Source organism: Bos taurus, chromosome 8, assembly GCF_002263795.3.
Source record: "Bos taurus isolate L1 Dominette 01449 registration number 42190680 breed Hereford chromosome 8, ARS-UCD2.0, whole genome shotgun sequence".
Taxonomy (NCBI): Eukaryota; Metazoa; Chordata; class Mammalia; order Artiodactyla; family Bovidae; genus Bos; species Bos taurus.
In genome coordinates, this window is record NC_037335.1 from 35,665,858 (window position 1) to 35,688,737 (window position 22,880).

The 22,880-nt window shown below is 35.9% G+C and overlaps 1 protein-coding gene across 20 annotated transcripts in view; it reads left to right on the top strand.

Annotated features, from left to right (window-relative positions):
- The window catches only part of PTPRD (protein tyrosine phosphatase receptor type D), a 2,536,342-nt gene that overhangs the window by 1,598,453 nt on the left and 915,009 nt on the right, over positions 1–22,880 (top strand). For all 20 annotated transcript variants that reach the window (XM_059889411.1, XM_059889419.1, XM_059889414.1 and 17 more), the window contains exon 9: positions 11,943–12,002. The gene's annotated coding sequence lies outside the window, so the exon portion shown is untranslated. The remainder of the gene's footprint in view (positions 1–11,942; positions 12,003–22,880) is intronic.

Below are 22,880 nucleotides of genomic sequence, written 5' to 3' on the forward strand. Positions count from 1 at the left end.
TGGAGGGGGTGGGGGGCTTATCAGCTTCTCTTCTCAGAGAAATGATTGCCATATTCTAGCTGGAGGAACATATGCTAACAGCTTATCTTGTGATTTCTCTGCAGTTGCTGATATTTATTAACAGTTGATTTTCTGTAGTTGCTCTTCTTCTTCCTCTTTCCTCCAACAGTGTAAATTAGTTTCCCCAAATCTACATCTTGTCTTCATTTTCTTATCAGTCTTGCAGAAAGGGTGATTATTTCATTATTGGTTTTGAAGAGCCTTTCATATTAAGTGGTGCAGCTCTGGTTTCAGGCAGACATTTAACAGACTCTATTTGTTTTATTCTTTGTCTCATCATATTAATCAAAGCCCCTGAGATTGAGTCTTTTGTAGTAACAAACAAGAATAAAGGGAAATTATGAATTGTGGCTTCCACAGAAAAGGCAGTATTCATCAGGAATGCCTGGTGGGATTGAAACAGGGTAGGCTTCAAACGTGAGAACAATTGTAGTCACCAGTGAAAATCCTTTTAATAGCTAGGATACCTGTCTTCCAATCTCTTATTAGCTTAATACCTAAGCAGCGTCCCTCTGTGGGGTGAAAGCCTTTTTGTATTGTCATAAGGTTGCTAGTGGAAAATTTTTCAGCATGAGAGTTTATTTTTTCACACAAGAACCTGCTGTCTTTCTTTCTCTGAAATACTTTGTAATTTTTTCCCCCAGAGCTTTTTTTTTTTTTTTTCATCTTTGCTATGTAGATTTAACATTAACTCTCTGATTTACTGAATATGCACTGTCCTGGATTCTTGATATTGAACAGCTATGGGAAAATGTGTAGGTGTCATGCCCTCATTTTCAGATTCATATGATTCAAAATAGCCTGAGAGCCCTCATTGCTTACTGTCCCTGCACTCTTTTGACCATATTTTGATAAATTTTTCAGAAGCAGTACAAGAATTGGGTTAGCTATTTAGGTAAAATCAGTTTATATAGGTGCAACATGAAAATGGTCTAATATAGCCCATGTTTCTTCTTCTTAATGTACAAATCAAGTTTTCTGGTATCTGGAAAAATCAAAGAGGTCCTAAATACCTGACTTCCTAGTATCCCAAATATTGATTACTATTATGTTTGTAATTATCTTACTTAGATTCAGAAATCCTTATTCATATCTGTACATTTTTTGTATCATTAACTGATTCAAACAACTAAAGCAAGAATTTGATTCTGATATGGCTTTGGATTCATATATCCACCATTAAGTTATAACTATATTATGGTTCTTCTATAAAGAATTAAAAGAGAAATTTTTAATTCTGACATAAACTAAATGCGTTTTCACTATTGTTAACAGTATACTTACACAGGGAATTACAAAATGTGCTAGTTGTTTATTTCTGTGTAACGAATTATCTCAAAACAGAGCAGCTTGAAACAACACATTTTTTTTATTGTCTCACAGTTTCTGTAAGTTTTGAATTAAGGTTGTATAGTTGGATGCCTCTGACTTAGGATCTCTCACAATATTGCGAAGTATCAGCCAGGAAGGGGTCACTTCAAGCCCAAATGGAAGATGATCCATTTCCAAGTATACTATCATGACTCTTGGCGAAGCTCAGGAGATCCACTTTCAAGCTTATTCACTGACCATTTACAAACCTTACATCCTCCTTGATGTAAACCAGAGTCAGTCATTAATCACTTGCCATGTAGGTTTTTCAATAAGTTAACTCACCAAATGACAGCTCACTTTCTCCAGACCAAGGGCTGCAAGAAAGAAAACATCAGAAGAATGACCAAGAAGGAAGCCACAGTCGTTTAAAAATCTAAATTCATAATCAACATCCTATCACTTTTGCATCCTGTGTGCATGCATGTGTGTATGTGTGTGTGTAAAAACCAATCCCAGGTCTAACTCACATTCAAGGGAGAGGGAATTCCACAAGCACAAAACTGCTGGAGATGAAGACCTTTGAGATAAGAAGCTGTCTACCACAGTCCACCCTTTGGACCCAATGGTTCATACCTCTTCCACATACAAAGGCTTACTTTCTCCTGGAGTCTCTGGTCTCTGCCTGTTCCAATTAAGCAGGTCATGCTAGGTTATACTTCAGTAGCAGCTCTAAATGGAGAAGGCAATGGCAACCCACTCCAGTACTCTTGCCTGGAAAATCCCATGGATGGAAGAGCCTGGTAGGCTGCAGTCCATGGGTTGCTACGAGTCGACACAACTGAGAGACTTCACATTCACTTTTCACTTTCCTGCATTGGAGAAGGAAATGGCTACTCACTCCAGTGTTCTTGCCTGGAGAATCCCAGGGACGGGGGAGCCTGGTGGGCTGCCATCTCTGGGGTCGCACAGAGTCGGACACAACTGAAGCAACTTAGCAGCAGCAGCTCTAAAATCCCGTTGACTTAAATCAATAAAATTTTACTTCTCAGTCATCCTACATGTTTATTATGGGTTGGCTAAGGACTGTTTTACTCACCCAGAGATTCTCCAAGTTCATTGGAACTGGAGGGAGGGAAGAGCAAGTTGATGGCAATTAAAGGCATTTCATTTAAATAACATGTATTCAGTTCAGTTCAGTTCAGTTACTCACTCATGTCTGACTCTTTGCGACCCCATGAATTGCAGCACGACAGGCCTCCCTGTCCATCACCAACTCCCGGAGTTCACTCAGACTCACGTCCATCGAGTCAGTGATGCCATCCAGCCATCTCATCATCTGTGGTACCCTTCTCCTCCTGCCCCCAATCCCTCCCAGCATCAGAGTCTTTTCCAATGAGTCAACTCTTTGTATGAGGTGGCCAAAGTACAGGAGTTTCAGCTTTAGCATCAGTCCTTCCAAAGAAATCCCAGGGCTGATCTCCTTAAGAATAGACTGATTGGATCTCCTTGCAGTCCAAGGGACTCTCGAGAGTCTTCTCCAACACCACAGTTCAAAAGCATCAGTTCTTCAAAGCTCAGCCTTCTTCACAGTCCAACTCTCACATCCATACATGACCACAGGAAAAACCATTGCCTTGACTAGACGGACCTTTATTGGCAAAGTAATGTCTCTGCTTTTGAATATGCTATCTAGGTTGGACATTACTTTTCTTCCAAGGAGTAAGCGTCTTTTAATTTCATGGCTGCAGTCACCATCTGCAGTGATTTTGGAGCCCAAAAAAATAAAGTCTGACACTGTTTCCACTGTTTCCCCATCTATTTCCCATGAAGTGATGGGACCGGATGTGATGATCTTCATTTTCTGAATGTTGAGCTTTAAGCCAACTTTTTCACTCTCTACTTTCACTTTCATCAAGAGGCTTTTTAGTTCCTCTTCACTTTCTGCCATAGGGTGGTGTCATCTGCATATCTGAGGTTATTGGTATTTCTCCTGGCAATCTTGATTCCAGCTTGTGTTTCTTCCAGTCCAGCATTTCTCATGATGTACTCTGCATATAAGTTCAATAAGCCGGGTGACAATATACAGCCTTGACGTACTCCTTTTCCTATTTGGAACCAGTCTGTTGTTCCATGTCCAGTTCTAAGTGTTGCTTGCTGACCTGCATACAGATTTCTCAAGAGTGTTACTTCTGCTCAAATAACAGAGCCATACTAATTTCAAGGACACAAGTAACTATATTTCTACCATGTGCCTGAAAAGAAGAGAAGAAGAAGTACCAATAAAAGGCCAAGAGACTAACACAATGGGTATAATCTTGTTTTCCATTTCTACCTAAATACATATCAAACTGATTATAAGCCAATTTCTCATACATTTAGCTTGTTCTACAAATATTTAACAAGTACTATTGTATACTAAGTTTTTACAAAATGGTAAGGCCTAAGAGCAGAGAAAAAAGCAGTCCCTATCTTCTGGTTTTTCAACATGGTGGGCAAAGAGATAAGTACATAGATAATTTCACGATAGAAGTCATGATAAAATGTCAGTTAAGGCATAATATGACATTTAACTCAGACTTGAGGAGAGAGGAGATCAGAGATCTTAAAGTAGATGAAAGTATATAGATCAGGACATCTTAAAGGAAATGAACTGTGATGAGTTCTGATAGATGTGTAGAAATAGGCCAGGTAAGGAAAGTCAAGAAAGACACTTTTCACTGTTTATTTAATAAAGTGAATTTATGATGATTATCTTATAGGGCAAAAGGCCTGGACTCTTCTGCATTAGCATTAACTAGTACCTTAGCCTGATCAAGTAACTGGGCAACTGTGCACCTAGATTGCTCATCTGTGAAATGAGAAGGTTTAACCAGATGTTGTCTGAGATCTCCTTCAACTGTAAAATCCTGTGATTGCTCCCGCTCTAGAGGATATTTTTTAAAGGCAGATTTTATTGGATAATCATAAAATAACTACCTTATAAAGCAATCACTTACTAAAACAGTTCCGTAAGCACCAATGGGAAATTCCCATATCGAAAAATAGTATAATTATATATCCCTTCTGAGACGCAATATGTTCAAAATTGATCACAAAAGAAGAATAAGATGTATTCCAAATAGAATGATATTAAAGTAGTTCTTTGTAGCAAACTTACTCTTGTGATATTTTCCCTCTTTAATCTATCACTCTGATATTTCTAATGATTCTCATACATAGACTCTTCCTATTTTATGTATTGGTTTTATTTACTTGTGAAAGAACATTAACTGTGTTTATTCCACACACACAATTTATTTTGCACAAAAATTATATTGCCGGATTAATTTGCACCCTCATAATTCTACATATTACCACACTTTTCACTTGACTCACCAACCCTTCTTGGGTTCTCCAACTTTAAGGGAAAATCCTTGGCAGTGACATTCAAATCTTGACCTTTCACAGCACAGTCATTGTTCTCTTACCAGTCAACTGGACTCTGGATCAGCAGTCTTCCTTTTTCCACCTCAAGCCTCCATTCTTTCTCTCCTATTTCACTGATCTAATCTAGACATTTAAAGCAAGTACCCCTACCATGTACTGGCAAAGAACACATATATTTCAGGGGAATTTAATTGCTACAACCACTTTGGAAAACAGTTTGGCATTATCTACTAAAGTTGAACATATGCGTACCAGATGATCCAGCAATTCCACTCATTATGTACAACACGTGTACCAAGGAATACTTACAACGATGTTTATTGCAGCATTAATTGTAATTGCTCTAAACTAGAAATGACCCAATGTTCATCAACAATACAAAGGGTATAAAAAGTGTGGGAGACTTTCCTGGGAATCCAGTGGTTATGACTCTCCACTTGCACTACAGGAGGTGCAGTGCTGGGCTCAATGGCCTCAAAAAAAAAAAAAAAAAATAGCCAGACACAATGCAATAAGTAATATGTGATTATATTTATATAAGGTTCAAGGCAGCTCTGAACTATAGGGTTAAAATTCAAGATAATGCTTTTGTTTACCTTTGATGAAGAGGAGAAATGGACTTGTGGGGTAGCATGAGGTTTCTGTCGCAGTGGAAATATTCTATATTTTGACCTGGGATGTGGTTACACTGGTGTCTGTTTTTGTGTGATTCATTCCTTATGCACTTTTCTATAAGTGCACTGTACTTTGAATGCTTTAAAAAGTACTTGGGCTTCCAAAAAACTCTTGCTTATTTAAAAATATATATATATATGCGAACACATGGTCAAAAAGCCTCTCATCCTTTAGTTATGAGAGGCCCAATTGCTATCCCAGTTAGTATATCCTGCCATATGTGTTATAAAACTCTTATACTACAGTAACCTTCATTATTGTAGAATATTTTTCCTCAGTTTCTATGTTAATTGCAATGTGGTTTAAGATAGGATTCATTGTTCAGTTAACAAAGCTCTAAATCATTCAATCTACTACATATATATAGTAGAAAAGGAACAAAATAAAACAGAGAGAGAGGGCAAGAAGGAAGGGACAAAAATATGTTACTTAGGGGGTCTGACATGTTTGACAAGACAAAACTGTAAAATATATTCTCTTCCTGATCTAACCTGCTTTTCTGCTCTATGATATGCATATGAAAAACAAATTTGATACTTTTCAACACAGATACTTTTAGATATTTCAAATTTTTTTTTTTTCCTGAATGTTTGCTTACCTACCATTGCTTATCTAGTACCATGTGAATCTATGAAAATGGCACCAAAGAAAAACATGTGCAAACAATTCCAAATAAAAGTGAATCTCTCCCGATGAATGAAACCTCTCCTGATGAAATCTCTTTAATGTTGATATTAAAAGTCATTTTTAACTAATTTAAAGGGTCACATCTACTTGTGTTAATGGTTAATGTAGAATCAGTTTTAAAGTGACATGCTATTTTGATCATCAAGATTTGGAGGTGTTTTAGAATAGAGTTAACAGTAGAAAATTTTTCATATGAAGTAAACTTTTTTCTAGTTTAAACAGAGTTGTAAAATACATCACACTAGATCATATATTTGAATTCCAGATTTTCTGTTAAAATGCCTTTTTAAAGTTTGAAGTATTTTAATTAAAATATGCCTATTACATAAAAATAAAGCTACAACTTATTAATGGAACTTGGAATTTGGGGGTTTTCCCAAAGTAAAGGGAAGTCTTCAGAAGTTCTTAGAACAATTTCCATTATACATCCGTAAATACCAAAAGTGCATCAGCCAAGATTATACTTCACCATGGACAGTTCTGCTGTTGAAAGTTATCGACTTTAGCTCTTACAGCTTCCTTAGCTGCAACAATTAGTCAGAACTGGGTTTCCTAGGTGGTGATGCTAGTGGTAAAGGACCTGCCAACGTAGGCAGCTTAAGACATTCCGGGTCCCATCCCTGGGTTGGGAAGATCCCATGGAGTAAGGTATGGAAACCAACTCCAGGGTTCTCACCTGGAGAATCCCATGGACAGAGGGGCCTGACAGGCCACGGTCCATAGAGTTGCACAGAGTGAGATATGACTGAAAAGACTTGGCACACACACACACACAGATGAAAGAACCTACACCATTATTCCAGTTCCTTTCTTGTGTGTTCATTTTCTCACCTGCAGCAGGCATATTCCATGAGCTGAAGTGATGCTTTCTTGGTGAAATCAACTGCCAAAAATCCATTTTCTACCACTTAGGAAAGTTTGTGATCTATTTTATCCTCAGCCTTCAAAAAAGAAAAGATAATTGAGAATAGTTTTCACTTTGGCCACATGTATGAAGTTCAGTTGACCTAACCATGAAGCATGACTTAGAAAGAATTGAATGTTTTCTCTTTCTGGCTGGTGTTACATACGTTCTGTTGTTCCCTCTACTAGATCAATAGGTGATTACATTGATATTTGTACTCAGAGACACAAGGTAGCTTTGGAATAGTCTGAGAAGCAGAAGAGTTGCATTCATGTCTATGAAAACTCTGAGAAACAGCTTCAACTGGCAAATCCAGTTGTGCATTTACCTGACACTAAAGAGACAAGTGCTTTGCCAATGTAAATGATATACTAACACTGATGCAAGTGAACTATAAAAAAGCTATCATAAAATCTAGCCTAAACGTGTCATTCAGCAATAATCTAAATGAGTTGTGGAATAGGGCTTGAGGATTTTTACCTCGGGTTAAAAGGCAGTGCAGTTGCATGTCAAGCAGGAAAAGACTCCTTTTTTTAATTCTTCAGAAAAAAAGCAGGGAGATCTGACCATCTTCTCTATATTTTCCTTTTTTAAATAGGGCTGAAAGTAAAGGAACTATGTGTCTGTAAGCTAGGTTCTGCCAAACAGAACTAAATTTAACCAGTATGTGGACGATAAAAAAAGACAGATGGATGAGATTTACGAAGAGCCCTTTTGCAAGTGGCCTCAAACAGGTGGTTTCCCAAAAGGAGTCAGTGTATAAAGTGTTTCTGGCCATAGAATGAAGGGGAGAGAGAGATGTGTTGGCAGTAAGTATATGGGTGCTTGCTGACTGAGGCTTCATATTGCTTGTCAGGTGTCTCTATTTTGTCTGAACTTCAAAAGCTATTTCATTGTACTATGAGAAGAGCAGAAGGTCTTGGATTCTGTGATTGGTTATTGTTTTGAAAAGGAAAGAAAATTACCTTTCATTTTCTCTCCATTGGCGCTAAATCCCCAGTGGCAGTTTGAAGGACATTTCAAATCACTGCAACTACAGCAAGGAGCTTTTGAGTCAGTTACTTCTGACTAATATTTTACAAATGCTCTCACCATCCCACCCAAACCTGCAAATAGAAGTCTGGAAAACAGTTTTGCAATTTTTTTTTTTTTAATGTTACCACTTGCTTTGAACTCTGAAGCAAAATCAAGTTCTACCTTTAAGATCTTTACTAAAAGGTGTTTTGAAGATTGTGCCCAAAGAAGTCTTGCATCACCCCTCCCCAATGTAAAAACTGAAAACTGTATTTAGGACAATATTTCCTATGAAATCTTCCTGGTACATTTTACCATACACTATTCAACTTATTTAAAAATAGAGAGAAATGGTCATCATGTGCCATTCACTGTGTTCCAGCTATAATCTAGAACAGAACAAAACCTGTTTCTATGAGAGTACTCTAGTTTATAGTGGGGGAGACCAAGTAGATTAAATAATCACGGTCTGTGTAGGCTAAGTGCTGTATTAATTTACTCACTATTTTAATGGCTCAAAGAACTGAAATTTATCCATTCATCTATTGGCAAACTCTTACATCATTTCCATATGCTGGCAATTATAAACAACGCTGTGGTGAACACTGGGGTGCATGTATCTTTTTTAATTAGTGTTTTTGTTTCTTTTGAATATATACCCTTATTGCAATTGCTGGATCATATTACTTCTATTTTTAATTTTTTGAGAAATCTTCATACTGTTTTTCACAGTGGCTGCATCAATGTACATTCCTACCAACAGTGTTTGAGAGTTCCCTTCCACATCCTTATCAACATTTGCTAGTTTTTAATTTTTTTTTTTGGCTGTGCAGCTTGTGGGATCTTGATTACCTGGTCAGGGATCAAGCCCTTACCCCTTGCAGTGGAAAGGCAGAGTCTTAGTCACTGGACCACCAGGGAAGTCCCCTTGTATTCTTTTTGATGATAGTCATTCTGACAGATGTGAAATGATATCTCATTGTGGTTTTAATTTGCATTTCCCTGATGATTATCAGTGTTGAGCATATTTTCATATACCTGTTGGCTATCTGCATGTCCTCTCTAGAAAAATGTCTATTCCAGTCTTCTGCCCATTTTTTTAAAATCAGGGTGCTTTTGTTTGTTTGTTTTTGATGTTTAATTGTATCCACTGTTTCTACATTATGGATATTAAGCACTTATTATTCATAGCATTTGCAAATATTTTCTCCCATTCAGTAGGTTGGCTTTTTTTTTTTTTTTTTTTATGGCTTCCTTTGATATACAGAAAGCTTTTAAGTAGGTCCCATTTGTTTATTTTTGCTTTTATTTTGCTTTAGGAGACAGATCAAAAAAAGAAAGAAAGTATTGTTATGATTTATGTCAAAGAGTGTCCAGCCTATGTTTTCCTCTAAAAGTTTTATAGTGTCTGGCCTTATATTTATGTTGTTAATCTATTTTGAATATAGTGTTAGAGAATTTTCTAATTTTATTCTTTTACATGCAGCTGTCAGTTTTCCCAACACCATTTATTGAAGAGACTGTCTTATCTCCATTGTATATTTTTACCTCCTTTGTTATAGAATAATTGACCATAGTGCATTGGTTTATTTCTGAGCTCTCTATTCTGTTCTATTGATCTGTTTTTGTGTAGTACCATACTGTTTTGATGACTATAGCTTTGCAATGTAGTCTGAAGTCATTAAGCATGATTCCTTCTTTCTCAATTTTGTTTCGGCCATTTTGGGTCTTTTGTGTTGCCATGAAAATTTTTAAATTATTTGTTAAGATGTGGTCTATATATATATATATATATATATATATATATATATATATATATGTATGTATACACACACACGCACATACATACATACATACACACACAAAAGACTACTTTTATAATCATAAAAACAAAGGAAATTATCCCATTTGCAACAACATGGATGAACTTCAGGGGTATTATGCTGAGTGAAATAAGTAAGACAGCGAAAGATACTGCATGATATCACTTTACTTGTGGAATCTAAAAGCTACAGCAAACTAATTAAGATAACAACAACAAAAAAGAAATAGACTCACAGATATAGAGAACAAATTAATGGTTACCAGTGGGGAGAAGGCATAGTGGAGGGTCATTATAGGGGTAGGGTATTAAGAGATACAAACTATTATGTATAAAATAAACTGCAAGGCAATATTGTAAAACATAAAGAATATGCCAGTATTCCATATTAACATTCAAAATAACTATGAATGGAATATAACCTTTGAAATTGTGAATCACTGCATTGTACATCTGTAAATTATATAATATTATACATCAAATAAACTTAAAAGAAATAGCTAAAATTTAGTACTCATTTACATGAAATCCCAGAACCAGTGATGTTTCTAGTCAGGGTCAGGTGATAGTCATCTTTGTAACAATCTAGTATGAATAGATTTTATTAGTAGAAGTAAAGAGTGAGTCTAAAAGATGTGACTAAAGGACTAGGTGGGCTTCTACAGTGGCTCAGTGTTAAAGAATCTGCCTGCAATGCAAAGGCTGCAGGAGATGTTGGTTCAATCCCTGGGTTGGTAAGATCCCCTGGAGGAGGGCATGGCAACCCACTCCAATATTCTTGTCTAGAGAATCCCATGAACAGAGGAGCCTGGCGGCTACAGTCCACTGGGTCTCAAAGAATAAGACACAACTGAAGCAACTTAGCACGCATGCACAAAGGACTAAGTTCTTTCCTTCTTAGGAATCATTCCTTCCGTAGGTCCTCAGGGATTCCAGCTACAGATAGGAACAAAGAATAAAAGATCATGTATAAGATGTTTTTAAGGCCTGGACTGACGTGGCATGGTTTATATCTAGCTGTATTCCCTTGTGAGGAGTCAGTCACATCTCACATCTATCTGGGAAAAAAAAAAAAAAAATATATATATATATATATACATATATATATATATCTCCTGACTTTGTAACAGGAGGAAATTGAAACAGTTTTCTAAACAACTAGCCAATTTCTACGATACAAGATAATGTGATAAGGAAATACACAGAGCTGTTGCATTATCTAAAAAATACATTAAAGTGTAACTTGGAGGAAGCAGGATGTTAAGGAAGGCTTTCTCCATGAGATGATGACTTCTCTGTGAATTGAAGAAGAAATAAGAATTGAACATGTGAAAAAGAGTTTAGAAGAAGGTGGTCTAAACAGAAGGAAACTATTCTAAAAACAAACAGAAATCATTAGGGTATGCTATTCTAAATTCCATCAGGAAATTAAAACAAAGTGCTTCTTTACACAGTTCAGTGTATGAATTTTGAAAAATTAATAATGAGACTATTTTCCATAAATGTAATGCTGATAAGATTTAGAATTCTTCCATGTGAGTTAGTCCCAAGATCAGTAGGAAAGGCAAAGATGTGCTTTATATTGGCTACTATGGTTTAAGTGATTCCCTTAAGAACCTTGGAGGCTTGAACCACCATAAAGACCAGAGAATGGGAAATTTGAAATATATTATGTAATTTCAGGAAGCAACTATGACACTCGTTAGACTTGATAAAATAGATATTGTAAGTAGCTAAGGTAACCATTTTATGTTAGACAAGATAATCCTGTTCAAAATTACAAAGAATGTTCAATAGTCATTATTTTCCAGCATGTGGACAAACAGATATTCATATTGAGTTGGTATTTCATTCTTTCAATTAAAAATTTTATGACATAAAATTGATACCAACTTCTTATTAACCATCTTGGTTTTTTTTTCCTCTCTGTCCCCGCCCTGCCCCCTAAAAAAATAATGGTGAAAATATGATATGTTTAAGATAACTTAGGGTTTGAAATATTTTTAAAAATAAGTTTTTTTTTTCTATTTTTCTAATTAGGTTTTGAACTTCTTGAGGCCAGGGACTGGGTCTGAAACCACATACAGTGGCTAACACAAGGTAAGTCTACAACATGTCTGAACTCCTTCCTTTCATTAGGTCTTAGAACCAGTTGTAATGCCTGATATGTAATTGGCACTCAACTAGTATTGGTTTGAATGGATGGATGGAGGGATGAAATATTTGAACATTGTATTATTGACTTGATATTCCCCTTATAAAATATAATAAGATTGAATTGTTTTTTACTCAGGATGGCCACTTCTTCTTTTTAAATATATAATTTTGATATTTGGCAAAACTAATACAATTATGTAAAGTTTAAAAATAAAATAAAATTAGAAAAAAAAAATAAATAAATAAATAAAATTATAACACGCTGAAAACAATGGAACAACTAGGAAAAGATTTTTCAATGAGAGATTTAATTTTCATTTTTAAATCATGGATGGTGTTCATCATAGGATGTGAGAAATCTAACAATGGGTTAATGTTTTGATCTGGAGCAGCAGATGCCTCTAGATTTAAATGTTGATTGAATTGAGCTGCTACTGCTATGAAATTATTAGCCCTCAGCAGTGCTCTCGCCTACATACTTTATTTTGGTTCTTCTAGAAGCTATAAGCTATTTATTGTTAATGAGAGAATAAAGTGAGAAAACAGATTAGCAAATAGATTAAAAAAATTTAAATGTCTAATCTCTGTTAAACAATTACAGGGTTATCAATTTTTACTGCTTTGCAACAAAACTTTGCTATTAACACAGCTTTGTTATCTTCAATATCTTTTCTCTAATGTGTTATTTATCATAATAATACTTTTTGATAAAATTCTCTACCAAGTACCTTTTTTATTGAAGCTTCACAATTAGCTTCTAATCTTAAAATGATAATTTTCTAAAATAATTATTTCCTATGCTTGCTAAGATATTTGATCCATCAGCTCACCACTTAAAACTATTACTAGTAAAAATATGTGATGAATTATAAAATAAGCCAAATTGTTTTTAATTAATGTTTCTAAATGCAAATTTTCTAAATGAAGGTTACAAAGTTTAGAAGTTCCCTAGCATACTCAAATACTCTTATCTGCTAAAAATATTGCATTCCCAGCATAAAAGACAGGATCCCACCTCCCATATTCCCTGTTAACCTTATTTGGGGATTAATGTTTATGACTCTAATAAAAAAGCAAGTATCTGTATATATAGAAAAGGTACACAAATATCATTCAGAAACCAAAATGCCATTAAAGTCAAATAAGATGAGGTTTAAACAAACAAATGAGATGGAGATTGTAGAAAATTTAATTTCATTCTCTCCTGTTTCCCCTTTGGCTCCTCAGTGTTTCTATTTTATACATTAAGATTCAGCTCACTTTCACCCTAAAGCTTTCTTGGATATTCCCCATCAAAACAAAGCTTTATTCTTCCTTTGAACTCCTATATGCCTTTGTTCATAATAACTTATGATACTAATGATTCTGCTTTACAGTTCAGCTATTATATAGAATCAGCATTTTCTGAGTACGTTATGTTCTGGAGTTAATTTAAAAACCAGTTGTTTGGGAATCCAAATGACTTATTCCCATAGGACTAATAATAGAAATAATGTTTCTGTCTTTTTGTTTTTTTAAGTGTTGTTGCTGTCTGATCTAGTGTGAATTGAAATATTTCAAATATACCTCCATTTTGACATTGCTTCTTCAGAACAAATCAATTCTATTCTCAGGGGCAAATTGCATAGATTCTAAACCTGTACTTGCTTGGATTCTTTGTTATTTACTAGCTGCTGAATCTTAGGCAAATTATTCAGATATATGTGTTTGAGATGTTTTATTTGCAAAGTGCAGAAATAATTGTACCAACTTCTTTAGGCTGTTGTGAAGATTAAATGAGTTCATATGTGAACGGTGCTTTAGATTAGTACCTGACTTATACTAGGGTGTGTATAAGTTAACTATAGATGTCGTCATTATTGTTTTCACTGAATCTTGGAGTATCAGGAACTTATCTGCCCACATATAGACATGTTTGAAAGTAGAAATATGCAACACATTTTAGAAGCTCATCTTCTATAGATAGGCAAGATACTGAATTATAGAATACAGTGTCTCATGTCAGAAAGATCATAACTATCTCTTCTATAAAATAGCAATCAAATGCTTTTTTAGTATACTTGTATTTCCAGGATGAGTTAAAATGGAAACAAAATACTGTAGCCATCTTTACCTCATTACAAATATGAAATGAAAGTAAAAATAGCAGTGGTTCTTAATCATATGATTTATTGAACCCTTAGGATGTGCCAAGCAAAAGGTGGAAGGCTTTACATGTTATCCACACATCCTCCAATTACAGATGAAGATATGGGTAGTCAAGGAGGCAAAGATCTTTCATTGCTAATGAGAGTTAGATTGAGAATACAAACCCCTTTTCTGACTTTTAAATCTTATAGTATTTCTACTCTACCCAAAACAGCACTCTAAGCCAAGTCCAAAAGTTTGTTGATATTTGTTGTTTTCAGATTAATATTTACATATTCCAAGATCTTTTTAGGAATTGTTCTGCCACCTAACAAGTTTATCTAGTTCTTTGTAGTTCTGCTTTCTCTGTGTTTTCTACAAAAATCTAAGACATTTTAACCAAACAATTGGGTGAAGCCCAGTACACTTATTTAAGGTATGATAGTTGATCAATATTTCCCAAATTGTCTTCTTGTTCATTTATCCAAGATCACCAGCTCACTCATAGTATTGCCTCAGAGCATTGAGTTAGAAATTCTTCTTTCCCTTTCTAGTCCATGAATTCTGTATCATCCATCTTGAATGTAGGCATCTAAATCTAACACTTTACAAAGTGCTTAACTTCTTAAATCTTGCCAAAGAAAAGACAGCTTTCTTATTTAATGTATCCTTATTCCTTAAATATATTTAACCTTTATTTGTTGCTATGCATATTATGTGCAAAGCAATCCGCACACCTATCTTATGTACTTTTCACATTAAACCTCTGAGGTCAGTACTATAATTATTTCCACTTAAGGATGAGGGACCGAAGAACTGAAGAAACTATCCTACCCAAAGTCATACAAGTGGTACACGTATCAGAATTCAAATCCAGTGGAACTCCAGAGATGACAAGTGCCTCTGCATTTTAATATGGTCCTTCTTTGCTCTGGGTTGAGAAAACCAAAACCATCCTACTAGATGGCAAAAGTGTGAGGCTTCCATTATCTTGCCAGTCCCTCTGCTTAACTGTTTGGATTATAAATTTTTTTGAAAGGAGGGTCTGTGTCTTTTTATTCATGTTTCTGCTCCTCACAATAATAAATACACTATCTTGTAATTAAAGGTTCAAAACACTTTGCCTTAAAGCCATTGACCAAGTTTAGTCAATTTGGTTATATTAGTTTTCTTCTTCATGTAATTGTCAGTTTAACGTTTCATAGTTGGATCAAGCTAATGCTAGCAAGAAACTGTGAAAATGTCATAATTTGAAAATTCACAGATTTGTGGGGTGAACATGATATTATTGTGAATTCTATAGCCAAATGTTTTGCTTATTTTGGCAAACATGATTTAGTTTCTTGTTAATGATAATATTTGAATATTTGCTGTGCCACATCATATTTTACTATAAGGACCAATGCCAATACCTATAAATATTTTCATATAAGAGTAACCATCTGGAATTTTAGTCAATTTTGGAATCTTGTCAGTTAAGAAAGTCAGAAATACTATAATTTCTTTAGGTGATGTTAAGAGTTGTTTATAAAATTCTGACTAGCACTATTTTAGAGAAATAAACCAAATCTGTTAACAAAAGCAGCCCATTTAGCGACCCTGATATTAGTTTTTTTTTAGTGAAAAAGTAACAATTATACAGTGGAAGTGACAAATAGATTCAAGGGATTGAATCCGATAGAATGTCTGAAGAACTATGGACAGAGTTTCCTGACATTGTACAGGAGGCAGGGATCCACACCATCCCCAAGAAAAAGAAATGCAAAAAGGCAAAATGGTTGTCTGAGGAGGCCTTACAAATAGCTGTGAAAGGAAGAGAAGCAAAAGGCAAAGGAGAAAAGGAGAGGTATACCAATTTGAATGCAGAGTTCCAAAGAATAGCAAGGAGAGATAAGAAAGACTTCTTCAGCGATCAATGCAAAGAAATAGAGGAAAACAATAAAATGGGAAAGACTAGAGATCTCTGCAAGAAAATTAGAGATACCAAGAAAACATTTCATACAAAGATGGGTTCAATAAAGGACAGAAATGATATGGACCTAACAGAAGCAGAAAATATTAAGAAGAAGTGGCAAGAATACATAGAAGAAATATACCAAAAAAAAAAAAAAAAAACTTCATGACCCAAATAATCAAGATGGTATGATCACTCACCTAGAGCCAGACATCCTGGAATGTGAAGTCAAGTGGGCCTTAGAAAGCATCGCTAAATTTTTATTCTTTGGCAATATGATGTTACAAAGAAATTGCCTTTTCTTCTGTTACTGTTCAGTCGGTCATCTTCATATATGCTTAATCCTTACCGGTCTCTTACATTATTTCATTTTGCTCTGTTTTTTTTTTTTTTTCCTTTCATTTTCCCTGGGATATCAACGTCTTAGTGTAGTGCAAATGAAATACCATATTTATTGCTGTCAATTTACTGTGGTGTTTTGTATTTTGGTTGTGTATTGAAATATAATCATATTAAAAAAAAGAAAGCATCACTACAAACAAAGCTAGTGGAGATGATGGAATTCAGATTGAGCTATTTCAAATCTTAAAAAATGATGCTGTGAAAGTGCTGCACTCAATATGCCAGCAAATTAGGAAAACTCAGCAGTGGCCACAGGACTGGAAAAGGTCAGTTTTCATTCCAGTCCCAAAGAAAGGCAATGCCAAAGAATGTTCAAACTACTGCACAATTGCACTTATCTCACACACTAGCAAAGGAATGCTCAAAATTCTCCAAGCCAGGCTTCAACAGTACGTGAACTGTGAACTTTCAGATGTTCCAGCTGGATTTCAAAAAGGCAGAGGAACCAGAGATTAAATTGCCAACATCCTTTGGATCATCAAAAAAGCAAAAGAGTTCCAGAAAAACATCTATTTCTGCTTTATGCCAAAGCCTTTGTATGGATCACAACAAACTGTGGGAAATTCTTAAAGAGATGGGAAAACCAGATCACCTGACCTGCCTCTTGAGAAATCTGTATTCAGGTCAGGAAGCAACAGTTAGAACTGGACATGGAACAACAGCCTGCTTCCAAATAGGGAAAGGAACATGTTAAGGCTATATAGTGTCACCTGCTTATTTAACATATGCAGAGTACATCATGAGAAAACGCTAGGCTGGATGAAGCCCAAGCTGGAATCAAGATTGCCAGGAAAAATATCTATAACCTCAGATATGCAGATGACACCACCCTTATGGCAGAATGTGAAGAAGAGCTAAAGAGCCTCTGGATGAAAGTGAAAGAAGAGTGTGAAAAAGTTGGCTTAAAGCTCAACATTCAGAAAATGAAGATCATGGCATCTGGTCACATCACTTCATGGCAAATAGATGGGGAAACAGTGGAGACAGTGATAGACTTTATTTTCTTGGGCTCCAAAATCACTGTACATGGTGACTGCAGTCATGAAATTAAAAGATGCTTGCTCCTTGGAAGAAAAGTTGTGACCAACCTAGACAGCATATTAAAAAGCAGAGACATTAGTTTGCCCACAAAGGTCCATCTAGTCAAAGCTATGTTTTTTACAGTAGTTATATATGGATGTAAGAGTTGGACTATAAAGAAAGCTGAGTGCCGAAGAATTTATGCTTTTGAACTGTGGTGTTGGAGAAGACTCTTGAGTCCCTTGGACTGCAAGGAGATCAAACTGGTCAATCCTAAAGGAAATGAGTTTTTAACATTCATTGGAAGGACTGATGCTAAAGCTGAAGCTCCAGTACTTTGGCCACCTGATGTGAAGAACTGACTCATTTGAAAAGACCCTGATGATGCGAAAGATTGAAGGCGGGAGGAGTAGAGGACACGAGAGGATGAGATGGTTGAATGTCAGCACCGACTCAATGGACATGAGTTTGAGCAAACTGCAGGAGTTGGTGATGGACAGGGTAGCCTGGTGTACTGCAGTCCATGGGGTAGCAAAAAGTCAGACATGACTGAGCCACTGAACTAAACTGAATTGACATTATACATAGCAGCGATCTATTCAGGTCCCTATTAGAGATTTTTGATTACAGTGTTAACTTGACAATCTCAGATAAAAAACAATTTAATCAAATTAAAAGAAGGTTAATTGTGTATGCATACTGTATGGCCAGAAGAAGAAAGCTCAGCAGGATGTTTTCTGGGCATTTCTACTGAGAGAATTACATTTTTTTTTAATTCAGGGGTAATAATCAAAACTTTCATATTAGATCAGATCAGTCGCTCAGTCGTGTCCGACTCTTTGCGACCCCACGAATCACAGCATGCCAGGCCTCCCTGTCCATCACCAACTCCTGGAGTTCACTGAGACTCACGTCCATATTATATACATAGTATTAAAAAGAAAGACTTTTTAGGATTTACTAGCAAGACAGTTTAGGAACTATATATATATATTCTAATAGTGTTTATGGGAGTTGACTCAATGCTCTCCAGCTCTCTAATTGTTAACAAGTCTTCATCATGAGTAGACTGAGTCAGATTTAATGTGTACATTTGTATGGTTAGATAATATTGGAACTGAAATACACCTTAAAGACTCTAGTCTATGCTTTGTATATAAATTTAGACCTGGAGAAGAAAAATGGGCTACCCAAAATCACAGAGATATTTGGTACAATATCTGTAATTCAGATATTTTTTCTTCTTTTACTCTACATTGAAAACAATATTATCCTTTGATGAAAAAAAAAAAGAGGAAAGAAAAGTTGAGACATAAAGACAAGGTCACATAATTCAGTCTCTTACTCTATAGGAAACTTCCCCATGACACATAGTCATTCAGTCTATGATTACCTCATTTTCGTTACTGAGTAGCTCTAATTGTAAGAAGAGTCATCTTCATACTGATACAAAAATATACACGCCTTTATTTCTTCCTTTAGCCTTCTGTTTTCTATGCAAAATATCCATACCTACTTCAACCATTCCTTTTATGACACGAGTTTCAGATATATTTCATCCTCTGACCCCTCCTCACAGTATCAATAAAATGTTTCATGTTTCATGTTGATGCCCAGAATTAAACATATGTGACATATGGTACCTGGAGGCTACCATAAGCTTGTGGGAACACTATTACCTCTTGATCTGACTATTGTACCTTTAGTTTTTTTTTTTTTTTTTTAAACTTTACATAATTGTATTAGTTTTGCCAAATATCAAAATGAATCCACCACAGGTATACATGTGTTCCCCATCCTGAACCCTCCTCCCTCCTCCCTCCCCATACCATCCCTTTGGGTCATCCCAGTGCACTGGCCCCAAGCATCCAGTATCGTGCATCGAACCTGGACTGGCATCTCGTTTCATACATGATATAAATTGTGCCTTTTGCATGATTTTGGTTGCCCTCATGAAACAACTAAAACCTAAAACTATTTTTAACATCAGATCAGATCAGATTAGATCAGTCGCTCAGTCGTGTCTGACTCTTTGTGACCCCATGAATCACAGAACACCAGGCCTCCCTGTCCATCACCATCTCCCGGATTTCACTCAAACTCATATCCACTGAGTCAGTGATGCCATCCAGCCATCTCATCCTCTATGGTCCCCTTTTTCTCCTGCCCCCAATCCCTCCCAGCATCAGAGTCTTTTCCAATGAGTCAACTCTTCGCATGAGGTGGCCAAAGTACTGGAGTTTCAGCTTTAGCATCAATCCTTCCAAAGAACACCCAGGGCTGATCTCCTTTAAAATGGACTGGTTGGATCTCCTTGCAGTGCAAGGGACTCTCAAGAGTCTTCTCCAACACCACAGTTCAAAAGCATCAATTCTTCGGTGCTCAGCTTTCTTCACAGTCCAACTCTCACATCCATACATGACCACAGGAAAAACCATAGACTTGACTAGACAGACCTTTGTTGGCAAAGTAATGTCTCTGCTTTTGAATATGCTATCTAGGTTGGTCATAACTTTTCTTCCAAGGAGTAAGTGTCTTTTAATTTCATGGCTACAGTCACCATCTGCAGTGATTTTGGAGCCCCCCAAAAATGAAGTCTGATACTGTTTCTACTGTTTCTCCATCTATTTCCCATGAAGTGATGGGACCAGATGTCATGATCTTCGTTTTCTGAATGCTGAGCTTTAAGCCAACTTTTTCACTCTCCTCTTTCACTTTCATCAAGAGGCTTTTTAGTTCCTCTTCACTTTCTGCCATAAGGGTGGTGTCATCTGCATATCTGAGGTTATTGATATTTCTCCTGGCAATCTTGATTCCAGCTTATGTTTCTTCCAGCCCAGCATTTCTCATGATGTACTCTGCATACAAGTTAAACAAGCAGGGTGACAATATACAGCCTTGACATACTCCTTTTCCTATTTGGAACCAGTCTGTTGTTCCATGTCCAGTTCTAACTGTTGCTTCCTGACCTGTATATAGATTTCTCAAGAGGCAGGTCAGGTGGTCTCTATAAAAAAAAGCAGGGGGGGCTTCCCTTGTGGTTCAGCTGGTAAAGAATCCACCTACAATGCAGGAGACCTGGGTTCAATCCCTGAGTTGGGAAGATCCCCTGGAGAAGGGAAAGGCTACCCACTCCATTATTCTGGCCTGGAGAATTCCATGGACTGTATAGTTTATGGGATTGAAAAGAGTCAGACACGACTGAGCGACTTTCACTTTCACTTTCTTTGCTATAAAAATAAGGTGTCCATACCTATTTTAAAATTGGATTGTTGTTTTTATCATGTTTAAGTCAATATTGACAGAATTAAACATATTTCCTATCAACAGCACCATAAACATCAACACAGGGTTATATAAGTTGAGGTATGTTCCTTAAAATGGGCAGTAAGTATTTTTTGAGTCCTAAGATTCTAAGAATTGTTAAGATAATCTTTTGTATAAATATGTATAAAAGATAATATTTTGATAAATATGCCATGTATGATCGTAGATAATTTATTAACAAAGATTTTAGGGGCTAATTGTTTTGGTGGTGAATGGCATAGACCTAAAGATTTTTTTTATATAAAAATCTCATTTTTTAACAAATCTTGGAATGGTTTCAAACTTTAGGGGAAAAAAAGACTTCTAAATCTAATCCCAGATTTTCCCGTGCAAAACCATATTTTTTAAATCATATTTTAAAAGATCAGAAATCACCTGTAGTTGCAAAATGGAATTATGAAATTTCCTATGTAATATTTTTGGTTTGAAACAGCTGTCTACAGTTTACTTGAAATTTTCATATTACTATAATTTAAAACTATAGTAATATCAAAAGAAGATTACATCTGTATAATATTTTCTCCTTGATCACAAGGATTGTGCTCCTAAAAATCTTTGAGACAGATGAATCTTTATATTATAAATATATACTTTATAAGGTTATATTTATACCAATATAAGTTTGTATACATAATTTTATCTTCATTAAAGTAGGTAGACATAATAAAGGCATAGTTGTAATAATTTATCTTAGAGTAATTATGTACAAAGTCATTTCTTCCTTCTTCTATTCATTGAATATTTATTAACCAGTCAGTGCCCTAGATGATTGAGATACAAAGGTAAAAAAAAAAAAAAAGTGGAACTTGCCCTTAAAGGCGAAATTTACAATGTTTTGCAGGGACAACATGAAGGAAAATAAATGAAACAGTGTTTTATAGTATCTTTAAAAGTAAAAACATGCATAGGCTAAAATTGGGGCAAACCGCTACAGTACCTTACAGTAGACTAGGTGCTCCAGATTCTGGTGATACAGAGTTGAACAAAAAAATTTACATTAGAGTAGGGGAGGCAGATGGTAAAGAAAAACAGAATATATTACATAGTGACAAGCAGGAGTGAGATTTAAAATATTTAACAACCAGCACAAATGGGTACCTAGTTGTCAAATAGACATGTAGCCACTCAGAAGGGAAGTTTATTCCACCTGCCAAATATCAGACTTGATAGGGAAAATAGTCATCAGCACTGATAGGGAAAGTAAAGTGGGGAGGGAACATTAAAGTATCAAGTTAAGAGAATACTGAAATTTTAGAAATTTTGGACTGAGGGATGATTTCTGAGTAAAATTCTCAAGAAAGTAGAAGAGGTATTCATATAGATATTGGTGGAAGACAGGGTAACAGCAGGTATAAAGGCCATGGGGGAAAGCTTACATGAGCTGAGCTACAGCAGAGCTCAGCTGTAGCCCAGCATGGCTGAAGTGATAGGAGAAGAAGACCCTCGTAGCTCCTAGTGAGAACATTGACTTTTGTTCTACATGAGATACTCTGTCACTAAAGGTTCTGAATAGCAGAGTGACATATTTAGTCATATTGAAAGAGGATTTTTTTGGCTTCTGGGTTGAAAACTAACTAATCAAGCCAGGATCAGTGGCAGGAATACTAGGACAGGAACTGTTGCAATAATGCAGGCAAGGGGTGGACCAAATTAGGTTTTTGGTAATTGGTGGGGTGGTTGAATTTTGGATCAGCATTGCTTTGAAAGAGCTACTTGGATTTGCCAACAAACCAGATGTGGGATATAGGAAAGTAAGCCCAGGGATGACTATCTGGAAATAGTTGTCCATGTGAAACTCTTTACTAGTGCCTAGGGAGCACAAAGGGGGATAAGACAGACATAATCTATCTAGGATGGACAGCCAAGTAAATAAACAATCAAGAGAGTTCAGATAGTCCCTAAATATGGGAAGAACTGGAGATCATGATAAGGTTGCTTAACCTAGTCCAAATAGGTGGGGAACTGCTTTCTCAGGAACAAAAAATTATGTC